The sequence below is a fragment of the Trachymyrmex septentrionalis genome, unplaced genomic scaffold, assembly GCF_001594115.1.
Source record: "Trachymyrmex septentrionalis isolate Tsep2-gDNA-1 unplaced genomic scaffold, Tsep1.0 scaffold97, whole genome shotgun sequence".
Lineage (NCBI taxonomy): Eukaryota > Metazoa > Arthropoda > Insecta > Hymenoptera > Formicidae > Trachymyrmex > Trachymyrmex septentrionalis.
In genome coordinates, this window is record NW_017306160.1 from 753,242 (window position 1) to 758,958 (window position 5,717).

The window sequence follows — 5,717 nt, forward strand, 5'->3', positions numbered from 1 at the left end:
AAGTATCTAGTACGTGTTCTTGTTAAAAGCTTCGAAAAAGGATTTGGTGGAGAATAAATCCAATTAATACACAAATAAGTCTTCCTTATATATATATTGAATCATTATATATATATATTTTTTTGCATCAAATATTACATATTGACATATATACAGTCATCATTGTGCTGTACACACAAAGGCGTGACTACGTAACTATAAATGTCATATGGAAAATAGGAGTGACGAACAATTATAGGATCGTTCACAAACGTCATCTTTACTCGATCATCCCGTTCGATGAGCCAACCGCGTCCTCGTGTCATGACAAGGATTAAATAGTTCAATGGATTGTACCGGAAGACAATTTTAATTAACAATCCAAGCAAGCGCGAGTTACAATTAATTTTTGTGAAGAAAATTTTAATTATTACCATTTTTATTCGAGTAAATAATAATTTTTTTCTGATATACAAGGATATTATGTTAAGGTCTTAAGACGTTAATTAAAATGAGAGAATAATTGAGATGTTTATGAAGTTATTTTATACAGAATTTCGAAATTAAACATAAATTTTCTTCAATAAAGTGAGAAATTTTCAGTTATTTTTAGAAACAAATTATTGAAATGTAAACGAAGACGTCGTTAATCTTTCACGCAACATATAAACAGTTTATTAAAAGGAAACGTATCTTCTTCGTTGCAACAATAAAACAATACTACGATCGCTCGTCCAATTGAAGGCACTTCGCGCGTTTTCCATGTTCTTCAATATTTGACTATAGATATAACAAGAATCTGTAGGATTGAACTGAGCTTGAAAACTTGTGTACGTGTCGTGTATGTATATATATATGTGTGTCCTTAAATTACTATTTCTAAAGGTAACGAGCGCTTTATAGCTTCCTCGGCACACGGCGCCATTTCCGTGGCTAATAATAAAAGTACGTATAACTCGGTAACCTCGGTCAAATCACAATCGTGGTGGTATGATTTATATTTATATGTATATATTATCTATATTCACTCATTCACACACGCGAAACACACACACACACACATTTGTATATATATATATATATATATATTTTTTTTTTTGTATCTATATACCTCATATAAAAATTAAAGATAGTATTTATACAGTTTGTCTTAATACATATCGCGCGCGATTGACTATAATTACAGGATGGTGGTACGAACACTCGTGCGAATCAGATTGACAATTCTATTAGAATTCGACGAATAGCAACGATCGAGATCGTGGTAGAGCCCAAAGATGGCTACAGGCTAGAATTAAATCTCTCTCTCTCTCTCTCTCTCTCGTAACTAAAATAATAAAAATCTAAGCCGGACTTAAATTAATCAAAATAAGATGTTGCGTTGTCGCGATGGCATACAGCTGCGTGATTAGTCTGTCTTTGGTCCACGTATCGCGAAATTTTCTCTTTTACTCGTAAATGTCCGCTTAAAGTCGTCGTTTCTTGAATAGCATTTACTGTCGAGATAGTTTAGGACCGGTTATTCTACCTTTTGATAAATTTTACCTGTGAGATAAATCTGGTAATCCACGCATGTGATTGGCTAATCTTGCTACTTATCCAACAGGTAAAATTGATCAAAAGATGGAACAACTGGCCCTTAGACGTGTTATCGAAATGATTCTTCATGAAATTGTGGCATACTGGAAGTGTACACTTTTTAAAAAATATAAGTGTAGATTTAGCACACCATGGGTGTTGAATGTAATTGTATTGATGTTGATATAAATACCAACGTTGTGTGAATTTAACATAACGGTTTTTGACTTTATAGGACGGAAAAGCCATTGTAATGCTCCGAAATAATGTCATATTTTGAAGTAAGAAATTCAGCGAAATAACGAATTATAAAAAACCTTATTTAAGAACAAGAGTTGTAAGACTTTGAAAATAGATCCTCGCCCTTTAAATCCAAGGTACCTAAGAACAGGAAGATAATGTCAAAATATTAAAATCAATCGTAAATGATTGAAAAATGACTTTTACATGTATATAATGGTCATTTTGGAATTATTTTGACGTTATTTTGATGTCACAATAATTTATATATTCTACTTGATTATTAAATCCACCATCTATGATGTTAAATTCACAGCATATTGGTGGTTTGTATCAGTAAACTATAGAAATCACATGATTTTAAATCCACATTCATATTTTTAATATCAACATTCATATTTTTAATATCAATAATAATATTTTTAATATCATATTTTTAATATCAACATATTTTTAATATGAAACGCGATCGTGGCACAAAGATGTAATCTTGTACAAAAAAGATTTCGGGAATACTCGAAAGGTTCGACGCTTATTGCACATTGCTCATCGCAGCATTACTCTTAACGGCTTTGTCTAACTAAGATTGAGCCTCGAATACGAATTCTAGGTATGTATACATCGCTGTTATGTGAAAGAAACGTTTGCATAGGCACAGTGCCGTACACTCTACATATCCTTATCATTAACGTCGTTGTTACGATACGCACTTATACGTATATAGTCAGTCGGAATTTATGATTCGCGACTGACGAAGGTAACATAAGGCTCGCGTGCTGAGGAGCACCGCAGCTCGAACGAACGTTACAGTTTCCTAACGGCGATCAAGCGCTCTCCTCTATTCTCCTTTGCTATTCTCTCTCTTCCTCTCCCTTTTTTTTTCTCTCCTTATCTTTGCTTTGCCGGCTGTCGCAATTCGGCGGAGATCGGATGACCGAGAGTGTCGCAAGTGGACGTAAGTGACCGGTGAAATCACACACGCGAACTGGAACGAGAAGCCCCGAGATGAGATCGAGAGGTGCGAGGCGTGTCTTGCACCGCGAGAACCTGACGCAATTTAGTTCGAGTAGACGCGGCGACGAAGACGGGAGATGCGAGAGCTCTCGAGAGTCGCCCGAGGAGTCCTCTGGTTAAATTACGAAAATGGTCTCGCATCTCCCGTGTCATCTTCACGCAGCCGTGTTGTGTTTTTGAACGAAACATTTGAACGTAAAAGATTTTCTGGAGCTTGATATATTAAAATCTGATTTGTTTCGAGGATACATCGAAAATTAGATGAAAAGAATTACCTGTGACTTTGTTGAGGTACCTAAAAATTTAGGCAGATACGGATCTGAAAGTAATTCCGTGTTGGACCATCGCAATAATTCTCATTATTCAAAGCCCAAACATGATGAGCGATGTAAAAAGTTTGAACATTCTAGCGACCAGTAAGCTTAATTATTTTTTTCCGTGAAAATTATTTTTAAATCTGTACTTAGCTGAACTTTTAGATACTTCAACAAAACCGTTCTTTCCGTGCAGTCATATCCGGGATACGTATAAGTTGTTGTACCGCAATTAAAAAATAAGCGTATACTACTTGAGTGGCTTAATCGTTGAAAGACTTCTAAGAAGCTTCACAAGCACCATCTTATCACAAACTTTTTTCTATGAAATATGAATGATCGTGGTGTAGGATGCATGATTTATAGATAATTTATAAAATGAAAGAAAGAACTCAGAGCAATAGCTAGTTGTTAGTTGCTATATTGTAAAACATAAAAATTACAAAACACTTTCTTAAATCTCGTCTTGTAACTTTAAGCTTTTAAAATATAGCAACTAGCTATTGCTCTAAGTCCTTCCTTTCATTTTATTAAATTTAATTAATTGAGCGTGGATATGTTGAAAATTTATTTAGATAATTTATATTTACAACCAAATTATATTATATATCTGTCAGATATAGTCATTTAAAAGAAGCTCGAGAATCGTAAGAATATCTCTTCGCGCGTCAATAACTGCGGGATGCTGCGAGAAAACCGATTTCCAGGTCTTGAAGTTCTGATCGATAGGATCTCACGTCTCTCTTTTTCCCCCATCACTCTGTCTCTCTCTCTCTCTCTCTCTCTCTCTCTCTCTCTCTCGTCAAGCCCCCTTTTCTTTCTCTCTTCCGCCTTCGCGAGAGGACTGTGAGACTCTCGCTCGGCGTGGCTCCTTTATTGCGTTTCACTTTCGCGATGAGCTTACCCGTTCGATCGGGGCGTGGCAAAAGTGTAACGCAAGAGAGGTCCGAGGCCATCGGTTGCGATCGGTACGCGTGTGAAGGAGAGAAACAGGGCCCGTGCGCGCCAGGGCTTCACCCGAGATCTGCATTGTGCGAGCTTAGTCACCGAGCGTTCGCAAGGCCGCGTTACGAAACGTCAATAATAAGAGTAAAATGAGGAATTCGCCGGCGGGGTCGAAAGAAGAAAAAAAAAAAATAGGAATACGAAAAGACGAGTAGAAATTTGAGGGAGCGTAAAAATATTCGGATGCTGTTGTATTTAATATTGGTTATTGCCAGGGGTAAAAGAGTGAAGGTATCAAATACGTGCGAGAAATTATGTTCAACTTATCATTAATAAATGTAGAAAAGTTCCTTTCAGTTCACATTTATGAGCGAATACACATCGGAGGATGAAGATTGAAAGTTTTAAAATCTGACACGGAGACAGGTGTTGGGAAAAATAGAAGATAAAAAATATATAAAGGAATAAATAAAGAAAAAAGGAAAAAAAATATAAAAAATGTATGTATAGAAGTATATAAATATGAAAATAGAATAGAGAAAACGGAAGAGTGGCAAATATCGATTATGAAAGCCTTTAAGTTAAATAACATTTAATTGTATTGTAAGTTAGACGAAGAAGAAATTAGATTAGAAAACTTATTAGCGGATGTTCGTAAACAGTTGACGAATTTTCTTCACGTATTTAATGTATTTATTTCCTTAGCAAAATAATTTTCTGTAAAATCTAGCTGAAATTGAAAATTTAAATTGTCCTAAAATCTTGATGTCTCAATCGATGCAAATTCTTCTTCTTATACCGTCCAATGAGACCGAGATTCAAGATTCCTTGTATCTCAAAAGCGTCTCCGTAGGCACCATCATTTATATACGTAGAAAGCGCAATAATTTTAATTTTAATTTCCAGCGATATTAAATTTTCGTCGGAGAAGCATCTGCGGGGAGGACGGTAGCACTTTCCGCCACGGCAATTTGAATAATAATCCGGTAGGTATTTATTATGTCCTTCCCAACGAGAGCCGCGGTGCAAAAGTGGATCGCTTCGGGGAAGCGCACCGTTAAAATGTTGCGGTTTACGAGTCATTGTCGGCCCTATCGCACGCCAGGATCTTTCTGCACGTTTGCATCCGCGCGTCTTAGAAAGTGCGGGTCGTTTTTCGCTGAACTCGCGCGATGAAGTGGGAAGAGCGTAGGAAAAACGCATCCAACAGATGCGAGATGCACCGCGGGAGCACCTTGAGCTACTCCGTAGCTCACGTCATTCCTGGACTCTCATTACAATGTTACGAATCACTGATCGGGTTAATCAAGGTCGGATTTACGCGTCCTACCTCCACGCCGTGCCTAGAAAGCGCCAATAAATTTGCACCCAATATCCTACCGGAAGCGACGATTAAATCGCTTCACGGCGAACGAACTCTACGATGACGACTCATTCGCCGTTGAGATTGCCGCCGTAGTTTCGGGCGTAGTTTGCGATAATAACTAATAATCCAGGTAGAACGTTCAATAATAAGATCGGTATGACATCGGGTTGAAATTATTTTATATCAAGAATTCATCATAAAACCGCGTATCGAATGACTAAAATTGTTCCTAAAATAAATTCTATTTATAGATGTCATCTTGACCTTATTTTCATTATCGC

General features: G+C 36.8%; 1 protein-coding gene across 1 annotated transcript in view; it reads right to left on the bottom strand.

Annotated features, from left to right (window-relative positions):
- The window catches only part of LOC108756293 (PR domain zinc finger protein 16-like), a 36,272-nt gene that overhangs the window by 684 nt on the left and 29,871 nt on the right, over positions 1 to 5,717 (bottom strand). The gene's annotated exons all lie outside the window — the stretch shown is intronic.